The sequence below is a fragment of the Silene latifolia genome, unplaced genomic scaffold (assembly GCF_048544455.1).
Source record: "Silene latifolia isolate original U9 population unplaced genomic scaffold, ASM4854445v1 scaffold_73, whole genome shotgun sequence".
Classification (NCBI taxonomy): Eukaryota; Viridiplantae; Streptophyta; class Magnoliopsida; order Caryophyllales; family Caryophyllaceae; genus Silene; species Silene latifolia.
This window is the reverse complement of record NW_027413640.1, coordinates 824461-843977: the sequence shown is the minus strand read 5'-3', so window position 1 is coordinate 843977 and position 19517 is coordinate 824461.

The window sequence follows — 19517 nt, the reverse complement described above, 5'->3', positions numbered from 1 at the left end:
GTATATGAATTGTGGTAAAGAAATAGAACAATATGATAACGGAATAGTGGAAAACTTAACATTCATCGTTTTATTAATACTTGTAAATAACAAGTAAAGCATTTATATATATAGTGACCTCTACCCAACTATGATAAATGATTCCAAGATCCAAATTTATATTAACTTGGGCATCGGTAAAGCCGAATACAACCCTCATCAATATAACTCGGTGGATTAACTCTTTAATCGATTCTACATTAAGAACTCTTGGTCGATAAAATTACATTAATATTTATTTTTAGCCCGAAACACATCCGGCAACCGCCGAGAATACTTTCGTTGAGTTCAACCCAAATTTCGAATAAATGTGTCCATGATCCAAATTTACATCAACTTGGGCATCGGTAAAGCCGAAAACAACCCTCATCTTGATAAATTTGGTGGGTAGACATTTATCACCCACTTCCCCTACGTAACAAGGTTTGTACCCCGGTAAAGCCGAGTGCACTCCCTCACGAAATAGATTTTTATGGTTTCTACTTTTTGGTAAGGCTAAGTCTCAATTGTTTATTTAAGCGAGAGGTCATGTCAATTTATTATCTATCACGTTTTAAGTGAACTAAAGTGGTGAACTACGATTATTGTAATTGACACGGTCGACAAACTTGATAAAATGATAATGCATGTTTTAGTTATGGCGATTTAGCGATGCATGCAACATATAAATAAAATGCAAAGCATAAAAAATAAATCCTAGTATGGCCTTCCTAAAATAGTAAATCTAATAAACTATTACAAATTCGGACACGAACTCCTTTGGTCCCTAGAACTTCGGTCTTGGCACGCATATCAAGGCAACATCGTCTTTAATGGATCGCCTTCTCGAGTGGCACCGTCTTCAAGGATCTCCGGAATAAATAAATTACATAACAAATTACATAATTTCCTATTATACATTTGTAATTAAAATAAAATAAATCTATTAAATTACAAAACGGTGATACGAGATCACAATAAATTACAACTGAATCGATATTCCCATACATTTCGGGTAATATCAATTAAAAACTAAGGCCATACTAAGGAAAATTACATAATTCAAAAATTACATAAAATAAAATTATGACAATCATAAATAAAATGCAGCATTATAATATGTATGAACATGCCCAATTTTATGCTAAATTGCCTTTAAAGAGCCAATATCGTATATTAATCGGTTTTTACGGATTTGTGTGATTTAACCTTTTAAAAATCACAATAATTACATAAAATCATATTTATGTACTAGTTAATTACCCTAACCATCTTAGGACTCAAAATTAGTCTCCACTAACATATTGACAATAATTAACTTATATTTCTTAATATTGTTCATAAAAGGACTCAAAATTACAATATTATGTCATAAACTTCAAATAAATCATAAAAATTTCAAATAAATTCATAATTTGAAATTTAAACTCATGAACATTCTGGAAAAATACCATGACACTCATAATGTTCAAAAATTAGGTTAAATTTTTGAAATTTATCGAGAAAAACAATGTTGCGGTTTATCCGATTTATCAATTATTACCATAAAAATATGAGAAAAATTATTTTTATCAACTTTTCAATTTTAGACCTGAAATAGGTGATAAAATGCAACATGTGACGTTTTTCCTTAGTCATGAAGTATGTTTTAGCAATTTTTACTAATTAAAGTAACTATTTATGTGATTTTTCATCAAAAATTCATAAATCATGCATAAAGACTTCATTATGGCCAAAACTTTTACACACATCTTGTAAAATTTCATATCATAACATACTAAATTTCTATGACCATATTCGAAATATAACTCATATTAACCTATTTTCTCATTTAAATTCAATTTTATCTTGAAAAATCCATATTTCGAGTATAACAACTCATATTATTATGCAAATTTACAGGACATCAATAGATAATATATGTGAAAACATATCCAAAAAACACTGGAAAAAACAATGTTTAGATATTTTTAGTCCAAAAATGACATTTTTATCATAAAAATCACATTTTAATGCCATTATCATATAAAATGAACAATAAAATCCATAAATTAAACCAAAATATCCTAAAATATTTTAGGATCAGAAACTTTAACATGCATAATTAATTTCGTGATATATCATAATAAACACAAATTTATAAGTTTTGTTTGTTAATCGTATAACTCGGAAAAACAATAACCGATTTGCATGCAAACAACCTAAGGCTCTTGATACCGCTTGTTAGAAATCAATAATCTCACTGAATTACATATTCATATATGTGACATTTAATTTAGTCATAAAATTAAATATTGATCTTATGCATGCAAACATGAACAAAAGTAGAGAAGAAATCATTGTTCTTACTATATGATTTCGGTTTTATGGACACCAACAAGATCTCCTTCTAGTTAGTTCTTGAGCTTTCAATAATGGATGAATAAGATTCAAGTTTAGAATCCCTCCCAAAAGCATATACACAAGGTAACCTCTTAAAAGACTAATATTATTTGATCTAGAACAATATTAATCTTACCAAAAATTGACCCAGAATATTGTTTTTGCTCTCTAGTATTTCGGCCAAGAGAAGGAAAAATGATGGAGTATTTTCTGTCTCTAAGTTCTAGCAATATCTTAGAGAATGGAATAAAATTACACTAGAAAAATATGTAGTGTAAAGTAGAATGATTATAGAAGAAAAACTCTTGTTTTTCTAGGTGGAAACCGAGTGGAGGAAGAAAAAGAAGCCAATGCATGGCCAAGATGCTCTTCACAAAAGCAATTAGGCATGCATAGCTAGAAGTAGTGTAATCATTTTGCATTCCACTTAATTATTTAACACAATATAAACATTATACTCCCTCCATTTTTCGGCACTTATAAAATGTGAGGTCCATTTTATATTTTGTCATTTGTCAATTGTCACATGTCACTAGTCATGTGTAATTGTAATGTATTTTTTAACATATTAAAAAATCAACGTATTAATAAACATACGTCATGTAGAAAATCGACTTAGTAATTCATAATTACTTATACCAAAATGGTTTACCAATTATAAATCACAACATCTTGTATTTATAATAAATTATTCATTCAGATTCAATTGTTTCGTAAACAATAATTTTATCTAAGTAATAAAACAATTTGATTACTTAGACCGTATCTTATTTAATCGAATTACAATAAGATACGTCAATAATACTCACAAAATCGTCCGTCAATTTTAAGCAATTTAATTAACCCGTATCAGCATACGATCAATTAAATAATCAATTAAGAGTGTTACCCTTTAGGTATGACCTAAGGGGATCAACTGATCACCACCGTCGCACGACAGTAATGTCAAACTCTAGTCAGCCAATCATTACCGATATGTGTGGACCAGTTGACTGTAAAATATTACTTCCCACATGTATTTTTAAAATGAGACTTAAACATATGATCATCATGATCGACAGTTGTGATCGCATTATTGTCGGAGGACACATATTCCAACAGAATTGACCCACCCCTCCCTCACCTTGGAATTTCTAAGTTCATTGAAAGTTACAAAGGTGGAGACTCGAACGAATATTGAATTCCACCTTGAGAATATGGATAGGAAGATGTCCTTTAATGAGTTTGGCAAAGTTTTCGGTCTTGATAATGACTCGACTTATGTGAAGAAACCTTCAACAAAATATGATCCCCCCCTCTCTTTGTGGAAAGCTATTACCGGGAGGATATTCGAGTCTTCCATGAATGTCGTGCCCTTTATGTTCATCACCCGGGCATAAGGGTGTGGCACAAGGTTGTGGGAAAAACTCTCATTGCTAGGAAGGGGACTAATCACTTCACCGAGTTAGATTTCGTCTATCTCGAGTCGACCTTGAATGTTGATAGAAAGTTCACCAACAAGTACAATATTCTTCAACTTTTGATCGAAAGGTGGCTTAATATCGATCATGGCAAAGAAGGTGCGACCTTTATAGTAAATGGGGGATTGGTAACTTGGTTGGCAAAGCACTTCAACCGGAATTTCAAAAAAGATGATACTTATAAGCCGGTTAAGGGAGGGCACCTCTATGATCTAGCCACTATGGTTCACAAATTCCATTGGGTCAAGAACGACAATCTTGACAACAAATTTGAGTGGCTTACAAAAGATGCCAAGTCCTTCATTCGAACGAACAAAATTTGTCGGCTCAATGTCCGTAGCCCACACTATCTTCTCCCACTCTCCGAGGAAGCCGAGTCCATAATGCAACACCATAGGGAGGCCATTGCTGAGCCCGCCTCCTCTATTATCACTCCACCATACCCGTTCACCTACCATGAGTTTCGACCCGAAAATGTTACGGTGGGGAATGATTAGTTGACTCTTTTGATGCAAGAAATGCATAATCAAGCCCATGAAGACCGAGTCAATGCATATAGAGCTCAATATCCGCCCTCTTACACCTAGCTAGGCAAGGGCTTCTTGACCCATCATGTCCTTTGCCTAATTGGGCGGATAGGGAAGTTTTCTTTCCTAATGCTCCTAGGGATGCTAGCATGGGTGATGAGGAGGTTGTTGTTGAGAGTGGTGGAGAAGAATATGAAGAAGGTGAAGAAGAAGAAGAAGAAGAAGAAGGAAGTGAGGAAGAAGAAGAAAGCTCAAGTGATAGTGGTGAAGCCTCCGGGTCTATGGAGGTAGATGATGACAAAGATGCTAGTGAGGATGATGATGATGATGGAGATGGTAGTGATGTCTCTATGGGCGACGATTGAGGATTAACAAGCTCTTGGGAGGATGCTAGAATACTTGGTGAGTTTCCTACACTTCCTTTAAGCTTTGTTCATTTCTCTTGTTTTTAAATTTTTATCTTGACCATTTCTTTGAGTCCTAGCAACACTTAGAGGACTCCCACCTCGGTCCCATTGAGGCGTCTTTTATTGTTCCCACCATGAAAAATCCAAAATGGCAAAATTTAGTTTACATGTATAACATCTTTAATGCATGAACTCCCTCACTCTCACTTGGTTTGGGGAAGTTCAAGCATATGCATTGGGAGTTAATTTAAATTATGCTCTCCAACCAAACAAAAACTCATGCATCATATAATATAGTGTAGTTGCATTACTTGTTTATATTTCATATAGTTTGCATTTATAAATCATGCATTTCATATAGCTTGTATAATTTCCTATCGTATTGACCATTGAGGACAATGCTCATACTAGTGTGGGGATGAGAAATTCTAACATGACTTTTTAAACAAAAATGATAAAAATTGAAAAATTTCCTTTATAGTGTAGTCTTGTGTATATATTGTGTCTGTTCATCCTTTTTCACATTGATCGACTACGCCACATCCGAGACATGAGGATATTGAAGACCGCATGGTATGATCTTTCCAATCTCCTTTTTCCTCTTTATGTTAATGATTATGTGACTTTATTTTGATTGATGCGGTACAAACAATGTGATTATAGGATTGCATTTAACTTATATGGCATATTAGTTGGTAGAAGCATATGCATTAGGTTGTATATATGTTAGTTGCATCATGACATATAGTTGCATTTAGGAAAAATTTTGTGAAAGCATCTATTTGGGAAACTTGACAAGTGTATATAGGCCCTTGTAGATACTTTTTCTTCTTTAGACTTTGCTCATTAGAATACTTGTAAAATACACTAGGATGTGTCACGCTAGTATCCTTTGACCCATGGATTAAGGCCTAGTCAAGAGTACCTTGTGGTATGATAACTCCTAGGCTACCGTTTATTCCAAGGTGACCCTTGAAACCATGCAACCATCATCCATATTCTACCACATTTTTTGTCATCAAAAAGAGAGTGGGCACAAAAATTGTTCAAATTTGAGTTCAAGCATAGAAATGAAAGTCAAAAAATTTGCACAAAAATGCATCAATGAAAAGAGGAGTAACAAAAATAAAAACTCCCATGCTTCAAATATAAGCACCCTCACTACAAATGTGGCAGCTTTGAAAATGTTCAAAAGAAAATGCAAGAAGTTAAAAGTTGTCAAGCATTGAAATGCCAAATATAAAAAGAAATGGCAAAAAGAAAGTGTTCTCAAATGTCAAATGCCACAAGAAATTGGGGGGGGGGGGGGGGGGGGGGCAACAAATGATCCCATATGAAACTCAAATATAAATGATCCCTTTATCCATCGAATCCACTTTTGTGCATGGTAGAGAGGGGATGACCCTTCTTTATGTCTAGGCAAGAAGGGGAATTCCGCGATCCTCCAGTGTTTCTAACACCATAGGGAGACTTGACGAAAGCATTTAACAATTGAGGACAAACGTACGCTAGCTTGACACAACTTGGAGGTGATTTATTGGTATCCTTTTAGGCTTAGTAGTTTGAAGAAATCGTATCTATGATGGAATGTGTATCCTTAGATTGCTTCCCCTTTAGTAATTTCCGCCACTTAGATGAGGAAAGTGGCTATTCATTTTTGTAGATGCATCCATTACTTGTTTTGTGTGCTTTAATGCTTAGATGTGTCGCCATTTTGGCAAGCCTCACCTTGCCTTGCAAGAAGGCATCCTACCTCATGCTTGTCTTGTTGTGAGTTGAAGGGGCGGAGTGAGATCCGCTAATCGTCTCACATCGGCTGTATTAGTAGGTTATTTGAATAAAGGTCCTAGTTTTTGTCACCTCTTTACTCGGGACGAGCAAAGGTTCGGTTTGGGGATGTTTGATGCGACTCATATTTGAACACATTTAGTCCTCGAATTGGCCTCGTTCCTATGCTTTATAGTGCACAATTGGGTCATTTACTATCTTTAGTTTCCCATTTTGCATATTCTTTGAGGTTTTGTTTCCTTAGTAGGAGAGGAGTGCAAACCTTGGATTTACATGGCGAAATGGAGATAAATTGATCGCATCTAATGATCAAGCATCAAAGAGAAGACGATACTAGAAGGCCTATGTAGATAATAAAGTAGATTGGGCAATGATGAAAGGATCCCTGCATCCCCAACAAGATCCCCGCGGATTGTTGAGGATTGAAGAAAAGAGAAGTGTCTGACCCAGGATCCGAGCGTATTACAAGCAATCCGGGCGTCTCCTTGCACAACAATCCGAGCGTCCCGAGCTTAAGATGCTCGTCTTGAAGCCCTAAGATCCGAGCGTCTCCCCTAATGATCCGCTCGGATCTCCTGACAGAAACCACCGTGCCAGCTTCCAAGCCGCTCGGGACGAGCATATCTATGCTGGACTAGCAAAACCGAGATGCTCATCTCCTTGGAGAGGAGCACTTCCTCAACTTTTCTTAAAGGTCTTAATAGTCATTTAAGCTCTTAGTAACCCTAATCTTTGTACCTAATCTTTAGTATAAATACCCCTTTGTACTACCTAGATTAGGAAGCAATCTTAATGCTCTCTTAATAAAGTTCTAATCAATTAGTAATCATTCCTTAATCTTGTAATCAACTCTTAATTTAGTCTTAATACAAATCTCAATACTTAATCTTTCCTTAATTTCTCTATTGTTCATCATTTATTTTGGGTAATTAGAAGGTTATTTGGGTTTATTTGGAGGATTAACAACCTTCCATCAATCATCAAGTACTTCTATTATTCTTTGCATTATTCTTTTGGAATCTCCATAGGTATAATTCTCTTAATCCTTGTGAGGAGTCTATCGATCTGAAATACTCAAGAGAGGGGGGGGGGGGGGGGGGGGAGTGAATTGAGGATTTAAAATTTTTGGCTACTTTTACGATTGTGTATGTATAATTAATTATTTAAAGTTTATTGGTTAAACTTTAACTAATTAACTAACTAAATAACAAATTAAAAGCAAAGCAAATAAAAGAAATAAAGAGACACACACGGATTTTTGAAGTGGTTCAGTTTCACAAGTCGAAACCTACGTCCACTATTCTCGATTAATAAATTTAGTACCTTTATACGGATTACAAATTTACTAACCCAACTCGTACAACTAACTCTAGTTGTAACTCAATGAGTACCGTTAAATACTCGAGTGACTAACTTACGCTAATAAGAAAGTACTTAATGATTCTACTAAAAGTTCACGTTAATGAACGAGTAAGAAATATATTAAATCACTATTATCTTATAACGATAACAATAAGAACGAATGCACAAGTTTATAAATCACACGACCTTTTTCGAAAAATATCAAAACGGTTTTTGCTCTAAAACGCAATTTTTGCTTTTTGAAAATATATGAAACTTATGCTCAAAGGTCTTAACTTTTAATGATGTAAAGTATGAAGTATTTATAGTAAAAGAGGAGCAAGAGTTTCGGTTTATTAAAAACCCTAAGTGCCGTGTGGAAGTCTTGTAAAGCAAGAAGGAATTAGGTTAAATCTTGCTTAATTCTTCTCCAAGACTTGCCTTAATAAATAATATCTTCCTATCTTAACAACTCACCAATATCTTGGAGATTAGGAAAGATAAGATAAGGAGATAAAAAAATCTATATCAAATATTATCCTAAAACCTTAATCCTTATCCAAGCAAAGACTTATTGTGCAAGAAGGAAATTACTATTCACATTTTACTATTCACAGCACTATTCACGCACTGTTCACACACTGTTCACGCGGCACTATTCAACCCTAATATTTTTATAAGATAGAAAGGAATAAATCAAATAATAAAGAGATAACAAATCTCTAATCAAATATTATTTTAAAGATTTACTCAATCTTTTCCTTCTATCATTGCAAAAATAATATCTTATAAGTTAGGAAAGAATAAATCAAAATAATATAAAAGAGATATTAAATCTCTAATCAAATATTATAAAGATTTACATAAACCATAACTTGTACAAAGAGTAACCGTGTATGATAAAGAAACGACTCATAAGCCCAATCCTCTTTCACGAAAACCCTAGGTAAGATAAATTAGGTTTAGGGTTTTTTTAGAGTATGTAGAAACTAGAAACCCTAATTAGCAAGATGCCTCAACTCATAAGTTGATTCAATCATAATTGCTAATTATAAGCTCCTAGTAAAACCATACTCAATATTAAAATAGGCTCCCTTGTAAAATGAATACTTTTACTAAAACATTTAAAACGGTTTTCCAAAAATAATTTAAAAACTATTTTGTCGTGTGTTTTATAAACTTCACATCTCAATGTTATAGTAGAAGAGCTATAACATTGAACTCTTATATAAGTAATGTTATAGTTGTGAGGCCATAACTTTACCAATGTAAGAAGTCCATTCTTGCGTTTACCATTACGAGATAATCACCTACGCTATTCTAATCTTCGTTAGGAGATCTTCGAGTGTAGGCTACTTCATCATTCAAGCTTGATCAATCTTTAAATGAGCTTCATCTTCTCATGAATGCTTGAATAATTCTTCCACTATCTTGTAATATCTTGATCTGTGAATGAGGGCATGATCATGATATGTTCTTGTATACTTCCGTCACAATTCTTTAATGCTTGCGATTAGTAAGTCCATCCTAAAAGACTAAACAAACAATTACACACAACGAGTATATAGAAAGTAAAGCACTCTTGACATCATCAAAACATAAACATATATTCTATATGGTTCAACAAATTCCTCCTTTTTGATGATGGCATGTCTCCTAAAATTGTGACTAAGTATGTTATTCCCCCTCAATGTAATACCGTCATCTTTATAGATAAAGATCAACGCAAGATCAAACAGTTATATACAAAGTATAGCATGTAAGGACCTTAAGAACCTTAAGAGATTAAAGGTTCTAACAAGGAGCAAGCTTAGGCAAATACGAAATCATGTTCATTTCTTCCCCCTCTTGACATCATCGAAAAGACGAGAACAGACATAAAACGACTAGAATGATATCAACCGAGGCAAGAAATATTAATCAAAGCACATATTATAGTATAAGAACGATTTCAACATAAGCAAGCTCTAAATATAAAGTGTGTAATACAAACAAAGATGAGTATAGATTTTGTAAGAGAGAAGGAAAATAGTCACTCACCTAACTACGACCTACAAAAGTATGCATGTAATCTAACATGATAGATATCTCTAGCTACCGTACATATACATTCCAACCAATCGAGGTCCAAAACACATGCCGAGGACTTTACATATGAATGTGAGGTGAGGTAATTGGGTAAGAAGGGGCAAAATAATTTGGATATGTGGAGGTAAAAGCCAAGCTAGCACCGAACACAACCAAAAGTAACCAAATTCCACTATTAAACCCAACTTGCATAATAATGCACAATGCCATGTATGGCACAAACTTACTCACATCAACAAGTACTAGTCCTCAAGTAATATAGAAGTGATAAGGATTGGAGTAATAAGAGATTTCGACTTTCCATTTTTTTCAATATCATTTTTCTCCTCTTTTTTTATATATTCTTTTTCAATCCATTCATCTCTTTCTGTTTCTTATTCACCTTCCTTCCAATATCCACCACAAAAGCAACAAAATTGACCGTAACAAAACTTCCAAACTTCCCAACAAGACTAGCTTGACTAGGGTAGGCTATATAGGAATGTAATTAAATAAATAGGTCAAAACAAGGCAAATTTTGGCTTATGTGAAGTTGTTAGGTAAAACATAAAGGAAGTGTCGCCTCTCCACATGTGTAGCCGCCACAAACCCGAGTATATACAGGCAATAAGAGACAAATTTCATTCTTATGCAATTTGATGTTACATGCTACGTAAGGAGTACTACTCACTTCCTAAATGAAACCAATCATGAATGTCATTGGTTTATGAAGCTCTAAACCTTAGAATGTATATGCGAATAACGAAAAATATGGTTTGTATACAACACAAAATATAACAGACTAGCAAATGGAATATTCACATAAGATAATAAAATACTATACATGAATATACTTGCAACGGAAAATACGAACACAGTCATACAATCTCGTCAAATCTAGTCAGTCATACGGGAAATAAAATATTTATGACAAGTTTAGTTGTCACCAATTAAACCAATTTCCAACCATAAAATCTCAAAACGTTCTCTAGCCAATGCTTTGGTAAAAATGTCAGCCCATTGTTTTTCAGTACTATGAAATTCGAGTTTTATATTCCCTTTTCCAACATGGTCACATATAAAATGATGTCTAATTTCAATGTGTTTAGTACGCGAGTGCTGCGCGGGGTTTTTGGAAATTATTATAGCACTCGTATTGTCACATAAAATAGGAATACATCCTACGTCAACACCATAATCATATAATTGTTGCTTAAGCCATAGTAATTGAGTACATACCAGTCCTGCTACAATGTATTCGGCTTCTGCTGTTGAAAGGGCAACTGAATTCTGCTTCTTTGAACCCCATGTGATAATGCAAGGTCCAACGAATGTGGCAACACCTGACGTACTTTTCCTGTCTAATGAGCATCCTGCGTAGCCGGCATCAGAATATCCGACCAGATCGAAATTGCACTCCATAGGATACCATAAATAGACCTTAACCGTGCCAATAAGATATCGTAGAATTCTTTTTATGGCTGTCATATGTGACTCTTTGGGAGATGATTGATATCTCGCACAAACGCATATGCTAAACATGATATCCGGTCGACTAGCAGTCAAATATAACAATAACCCTATCATCCCACGGTAAGTCATTTCATCAACAGGTTTACCGTTTTCATCTAAAGTTAATTTCTAATTTGCAACCATCGGAGTAGGCATGGCATGAGAATTTTCCATTCTGAACTTTCTAATTAGCTCCTTGATATATTTTTGTTGATGGATTTTAATGCCTTCATCAGTTTGTTGAATTTGCAGACCTAAGAATAATTTCAATTCTCCCATCATACTCATCTCGAACTCGGAAGTCATCAACTCATAAAAATACTTGCATAATCCTCAGTTGGTCGATCCAAAGATAATATCATCAACGTAGATTTGGATAACTAAAAGGTCAGAACCCTCGGATTTCAGACATAAGGTTTTATCAACAGATCCTCTATTGAACCCACTGTCAAGTAGAAACTTTGACAATCTGTCATACCATGCCCTTGGTGCTTGCTTTAATCCATATAGGGCTTTATCTAACTTGAAGACGTGATCTTCAAATTTGCTATTCTTAAATCCGGGGGGTTGTTCTACGAAGACTTCTTCCTGTAGATACCCATTCAGAAATGTTGTCTTGACATCCATCTGGAAGAGCTTCATCCCTTTATGAGCTGCGAATGCTATTAGAAGTCTAATAGCTTCAAGATGGGCAACAGGTGCAAAAGTCTCGTCATAATCTATCCCTTCTTGTTCATTATAACCTTGGACCATCAATCTTGCTTTATTTCTAATAATGGCTTCAGCATCATCTAATTTGTTCCTAAAAACCCATCTTGTTCCAATGACAGATCGATCCTTGGGTCTAGGAACTAAGTGCCAAACTTTATTCCTTTCGAACTGTTGAAGTTCTTCTTGCATAGCTATAATCCAATCTGATTCTACAAGAGCCTCTTTGATATTTGTTGGTTCGATCATGGATAGGAATGAGTAGAATGAGCAGAAATTATTCAAGGATCGTCTCGTTTGAACTCCCTTCTTAATATTTCCGAGTATATTGTCCATTGGATGTGAGCTCTTGTATTTCCATTTAGTTGAAGTACTTTGCTCTTCATCATTATTTGAGCTTGACCCAACTTCATTTGGCTCAGTATTGGAGGAAGTTCCCCCTGAATCTAATCCAGGTGTTGTAGCAGAGCCGTTTATAACTTTGGACTCTGTACCTTGATTTGGATTCAATGTTATAGTAACATTACCTAAAACATTAGATTGGGAATCCTTATTTTGAGTCAATGTTATAGTATCATCAACTATAATTTTGGTTTTCTCGTTTTATCCTTTGAAGAGTGATCAAGTTCATCACTTATTCCTTCAATTTCATTGTCCTCCAATTCTAACTCTGGAGGATCGTCTCTAGAAAGACGAAAGTCAGGTTCGTCCAAGTCTTCTTCCTCATCCTGTAAGGGCTTATCAAACACGTTATCTTCATCAAAAATAACGTGAACACTTTCTTCAATACAAAGTGTTCTTTTATTGAAGACTTTGTAAGCCTTGCTATAATTCGAGTATCCTATGAAAATTGCCTCATCACTCCTAGGGTCGAATTTGCTTAACCTATTTTTACCATTATTGTGAACAAAACATTTACTCCCAAAACAACGAAGATGGGAGATATTAGGTTTGCGACCTCTTAGGAGTTCATAGGGGGTTTTCTTAAGAATAGGTCTAATCATAGCACGATTATTAGTATAATAAAAAGTACTAATGGCTTCAGCCGAAAAGTTACGAGGTAGACCACTACACAAAAGCATTGTACGAGCCATATCTTCCAGTGTTCTATTAATACGTTCAACGACACCGTTTTGTTGAGGAGTTCTTGGTGCAGAAAAGTTATGTCCTACACCATTAACTCTACAATATTCTATAAAGGTTTGGTTATCAAATTCAGTGCCATGATCCGTACGAATAGATACAAGATTAGTCTTATATTTATTTTGAATACGTTTCATAAGACAATCAAATTCATCAAACCTTTCATCTTTTGAATGAAGAAAGATAGGCCATACATACCTTGAGTAGTCATCTACGAGGACAAAGACATACCTGGATCCTCCTATACTCCTTACCTTCATAGGACCACATAAATCCATGTGTACCAGTTCCAAAGCTTGATTTGTGCTTATTACTCTTTTAGGTTTGAACAATGATCTTACTAGTTTGCACCTAGCACACATGTTACACATCTTTTCTTGGTCGAATTTGATTTTAGGCAGTCCTTCAACCAAGTCCCACTTCTTGAGTTTGTTCAAGGTTAGTGAGCTAATGTGACCGAACCAATTGTGCCATTAACAGGGATCATCAAGTGTAACTTTCATACACGTAAAAGAGTTAGTAGGCACAACATTTAAATCTACCATATACACGTTCCTTTTCCTATGTCCTTCAAGGATAACATTACTCGTACCTTCAATAATAATGCGACAACCATCAGTATGAAAAACAACTTTGTTACCTTTGTCACATAGTTGAGATATGTTAATGCTTGAGACCATCCACTAGATAGACATCACTGATTGCGTGTGACTTAGAAATTCCAATTTTTCCCACACCAATCACTTTACCCTTCTTGTTGTCCCCGAACGTCACATTTCCTCCGTTGAAAGGTCTGAGTGAAAGAAATAGATTCTTATCTTCGGTCATGTGTGTTGAACATCCACTGTCAAGATACCACTGGTTGTTTTCTTTCACTAGTTCCTGCAGAAAGGATTAGATACAGTTTTTAGGTACCCAAGCTAGGTTGGGTCCCTTATGATTAGTTACTCTATATACCAAATCCTTTCATACCCAAACTTGTCTAATGGTCATTTTTCTAAACCTTGGGTAACTTTGTTTAGAAGGAGTTCTAGGTTTAGAGTTTTCTCTTGGTCTAGGGGTTTTCCTAGGTCTAGGAATTTCTCTAGGTGTACTATGACTGTGTTCCTTGTGAATAGGTTTGCTTGGTTTAGGTCGACAAGGAATTTGTGAAGTGCTAGGTTTCTTGGCGTAGTCAAAGACCATGTGGTAGAACCAACGAAAGTTATTGTTTCTTTCTTCGTTCGGTTCATCTATGGGGGACTCATTATCCTCGACAGTTGTGTCAGCCGTTTTAACATGGTCGGTATTTTTCCGTATATCATGAGCCTTTTTGACACAATTGTTTTGGATGTGACTCGTATGACCGCAGTAATTGCAAATCAAATATTTAGGAAGATCAGCGTAGTTTCTTTTTCTGAAGTCAAAATCCGAAGGTGTTGATTTGCATCTAGGGTGATCTCTACGGTTGTAGCACTCATGTCCTAATCCCATCTTCATATTATTGTCAGATTGTTCGGTTAGGAAGTTTAAGACTTTTGTGCTACCCTCCCATTTATCATGGACTTTCCTAGCATGTAATAGTAGATCCTTTAGGGTTTTGATCTCATCGAGACATTTCGTGTGATCTATATCATTATCCTTTCTATAATTGTCACAAAAGTCTTGGAACCTTTTGTTAAGAATAAGCACAACATCTGAATGTTGTTTCTTAATATTGATCATCTCAGTTTTGGATTCTTTTAATTGCTTTGTAAGAGAATCAATTTCTTTCCTTTGTTCTAAAATCACTGCTTCATCAGATGTGATTTTAGTTACAAGAAGTTCCTTGGCTTTTCTAAGTTCTAAAGTTATAGCTTCATTAGCTATAACTTTGGCTTGTAGATGCTTAACGTTGAGTTTCAGATCTGAGGTTATAGCTTGATTAGCTATAAATTTAGACTCAAGATCCTTTTTCTCAGCGTTTATTATTTCTAAAGTTGTAGCAACATTAGCTGTAACTTTAGATTTCAGCTTTTTAGCTTTTGCCTTTAGAATTTGATTCTCTTCAACAATATCAAGAACTTGTTCTTTCAGATCCTTTAGTACCATACACTAGTAGAAAAAGTCTCATTGACATCGGTTATTTTACCCTATTTACATCGCTTTTGTGGCGATGTTTCAGGGGGCGACGTATTTAGTATTTTTACCTAAACATCGGTTTCAGAACCGATGTAAATAGTATAAAATTAACATCGATTATGGGTAAAAAGCGATGTTAATAGTGTTTCATTTACACCGGTTTTGGTCTAAAGCCGATGTAAATAGTATATTATTAACATCGGTTATAGGTGATAGGTGAAAAGCGATGTTAATAGTGTCTCAATTACATCGGTTTTGGTCTAAAACCGATGTAAATAGTATATTATTAACATCGGTTATAGGTGATAGGTGAAAAGCGATGTTAATAGTGTCTCAATTACATCGGTTTTGGTCTAAAACCGATGTAAATAGTATATTATTAACATCGGTTATAGGTGAAAAGCGATGTTAATAGTGTCTCAATTACATCGGTTTTTGTTTGAAACTGATGTAATGTAAATGACATTCCTATACTACAGTATGATTCAGAATGACGATTTACACTTAAGCTATTTGTGAATTTTTACACTATTAGGGGCCTCCAAAATGAATCAATATAAAAATAACAACCCTGCATCTCATTCCTTCCAACAATTTTAAACACAACTACATATTTATTATACCAAAAAATATCATAGCGTATACAATTCCGTCCATTCAAAATAATTTAAAATGTACACTACAAGCTTCTACAACGCAAAATGTGTATTTTCAATTACAATTTCTAGAAATCTAAATCATACATACTCTAGACGTTCTTTCCACAATAAAGCGACCAAAGCTCTCGAACCTCATTCATTTGTTCACTTGTCATTTGCGAACCTGAAACACACTACATACAAGGACAAGGATTATTAGGCCACACTTAGAAAATACGAACAATATCTACACATAGACATTCTATACGAACAATATCTATACATAAAAATTCAAACAGTTCGAGACAATTGATCGATGCCATTTCGTGTTCACAATTAAGTATATGTGGTCGTTGGTCAATGGTCGATACAAAACACAATTTATACTTCACAAAACAACTCTACAATTAGTAAAGAGGCAAGTAAAGGTCGGATCCCAAGGGACGGGTATTGAAATGAGAATTCTATTGTAACTAGTAGTGTCTAGGGGGTGTCACAAATTGGGTTGATGTAGAAGGTTACTAAACTAAAATAGCAATGAAAATAAACTAGCAAGATGAATAAAATAAGGGGTGTAAACAATTGATTAAAAGCACTAGGGTGTCATGGGTTCATAGGGGATTCATGGGATATGATCATACAAACATGTTCTCAAATTATAAGCAAGCAATTATTGTTGTGATGGATTGAGTTGGGTTATATCTTACAATTCTAGGAAAGTTTGGGTCCCGGAGCCGAATCGATTAGATTGTACAACACCTACAAGTCGACTTAATCTTTCCTACTCAACACATGCATGGTCTAATGAGACTCGAGTTGGGTTATGTCTTACAAGTCTCATTGAAAGGATAGAAGATGATAGTAAATGCAAGGATTCATAGGCTTAGCATTTCATCAAATATAACATGTGCATGTATTAAGATCAAAACAAGCAAGCAAATAAGATATGAAAGCATATTGATTTAAGCATGAATCATTCCCATGATGGTTTCCCTAATCACCCATTAAACCCTAGCTAAGAAACTACTCACTCATTATCATGTTGATCATGCTAGCAAGGTTGTCAATCATACCAACAATATGAAACATGATGAATAAATGAAAGTAATTAACAATAATTAAAAAGGGATTAAGAGATTATACCTACTAATGATTCCAATAACAAAGCAAGAATAATAGAAGTACTTGATGTTTGATTGAGAGGTTGTCAATCTCCCAATAATAACCCAAATAATCTTCAATTACCCAAAATAAAGGATGAACAAAAGAGAGATTAAAGAACTAAAACTTGGATTAAAACTTGATTAATACTTAATTACAATATTGAAGAGAGATTTGATTGATATTAACTACACTAATTATTGATAAGAAGAACATGCTCCTCTAATTAGACTAATGGGGTATTTATAGTGAAAATTAGGGAGGATGCATTAGGGTTAACTAAGGGCTAAACTAGTAATTACACTTTTAAGTTGAGCAAGGAGGACCCGGTATTTTCCGAGAGAAGGGCTTCTCTTTTCGTAGCTTGAAGAATGAAATCCGTCTTTGTGCGGGAATCCGGGCGGATTAGAGTCGGGACGGCCGGATTTGGCCGGTGCAATCCGAGCGGATTCAGGAGAGGGACGCTCGGATTGTTGAGGGGAATCGAGCGGATTCAAGAAGGGACGCTCGGATTGTTCTTGGCCGGACGGGCGGATTGTCTGCAATCCGTTCGGATTGTTGGTCAGCGTCAATTCTTCTTCTTTTCTTCCCTTTTCTTCATAAATTCCTTGGGGATTTCCTTGGGGACGCAAGGATCCTTTCTCAACATTGTTCTTCTACTATGATATGTACAAAGGCCTTCTAGTCTTGTCTCTTCTTGATGCTTGGTCATTGAATACAATCAATTTAGCCTCGTTTTGCCATGAAAATGCAAGATTCTTACTCCTTTCCTACCAAGGGATCAAAATCTCAAAGAATATGCAAAACAAAGAACTAAAGATAAGAAATGACCCAAATAGGCACTAAAAAGCATGGGAACAAGGCTAATTCGGGGGCTAAATATGCGCTAATTATGGTCACATCAAATATCCCCAAACCGAACCTTTGCTCGTCCCGAGTAAAGAGGTGACAAAGACTAGGACCCAAACTAACCTATCCTAATAATAATAGCCGATATGAGACAATTAGCGAGTCTCACTCCGCCTCTTCAACTCACAACAAGACAACCATGAGGTAGGATGCCTTCTTGCAAGGCAAGGTGGGTCTTGCCAAAATGGCGACACATCCAAACATTAAAGCACATAAAATCACATAATGGATGCATCTACAAAAAGAATAGCCACTTTCCTCATCTAAGTGGCGGAAATTATCTACAAGGGAAGCAATTCAAGGGTACACAATCCTTCATAGATGCAATTTGTTCAAACTACTAAGCCTAGAAGGATACCAATAAATCACCTCCAAGTTGTGTCAAGCTAGGGTACCTTTGTCCTCAATCGTTAAATGCTTTTGTCAAGAGTAGACTCCCTATGGTGTTAGAAACACTGGAGGATCGCGGAATTCCCCCTCTTGCCTAGACAAGAAGAAGGGTCGTCCCCTCTCTACCATGCACAAAAATGGATACGATGGATAAAGGGATCAATAGATATTTGAGTTTCATTTTGGGAGTTTGCTTTCATTGTTGTTTTTCCCCCCAATTTCATGTGGCATTTGACATTTGAGAACACTTTCTTGCCATTTCTTTTTGATTTTTGGCATTTTAATACTTGACAACTTTTTGCATTTCTTTTGAACATTTTCAAAGTCACCCCAATTAGTAACGAGGGTGCCTTGTATTTGAAGCTTTAGGAGTTCTATTTTTGCTCCTCTTTTCATTTGATGCATTTTTGCAAACTTTCTTTCACTTTTCATTTTATTGAACTCAAATTGATTTCTTTTTGTGCCCATTCCCTTTGATGACAAAATGTGTGGTAGAACATGGATGAATGATGGGAGTATGCATGGTTTCAAGGGTCACCTTGGAATAAACGGTAGCCAAGGAGTTATCACACCACAAGGTACTCTTGACTAGGCCTTAATCCATGGGTCAAAGGATACTAGCATGACACATCCTAGGGTGTTTTACAAGTATTCTAACAAGCAAAGTCTTAAGAATAAAAAGCATCTACTAGGGCCTATATACACTTGTCAAGCTTCCCAAGTAGACGATTTCGCAAAATTTTTCTAACATGCAACTACATGCCATGATGCAACTAACATATACACATCCTAATGCAAATGATTCTACCAACTAATATGCCAAATAAACTAAATGCAATCCTAATTTCACATTGTTTTTACCGCATCAATCAAAATAAAGCCACATAGTCATTAACATAAAGAGGAAAAAGGAGATTGGAAAGATCGTACCATGCGGTCTTCAATATCCTCATGTCTCGGATGTGG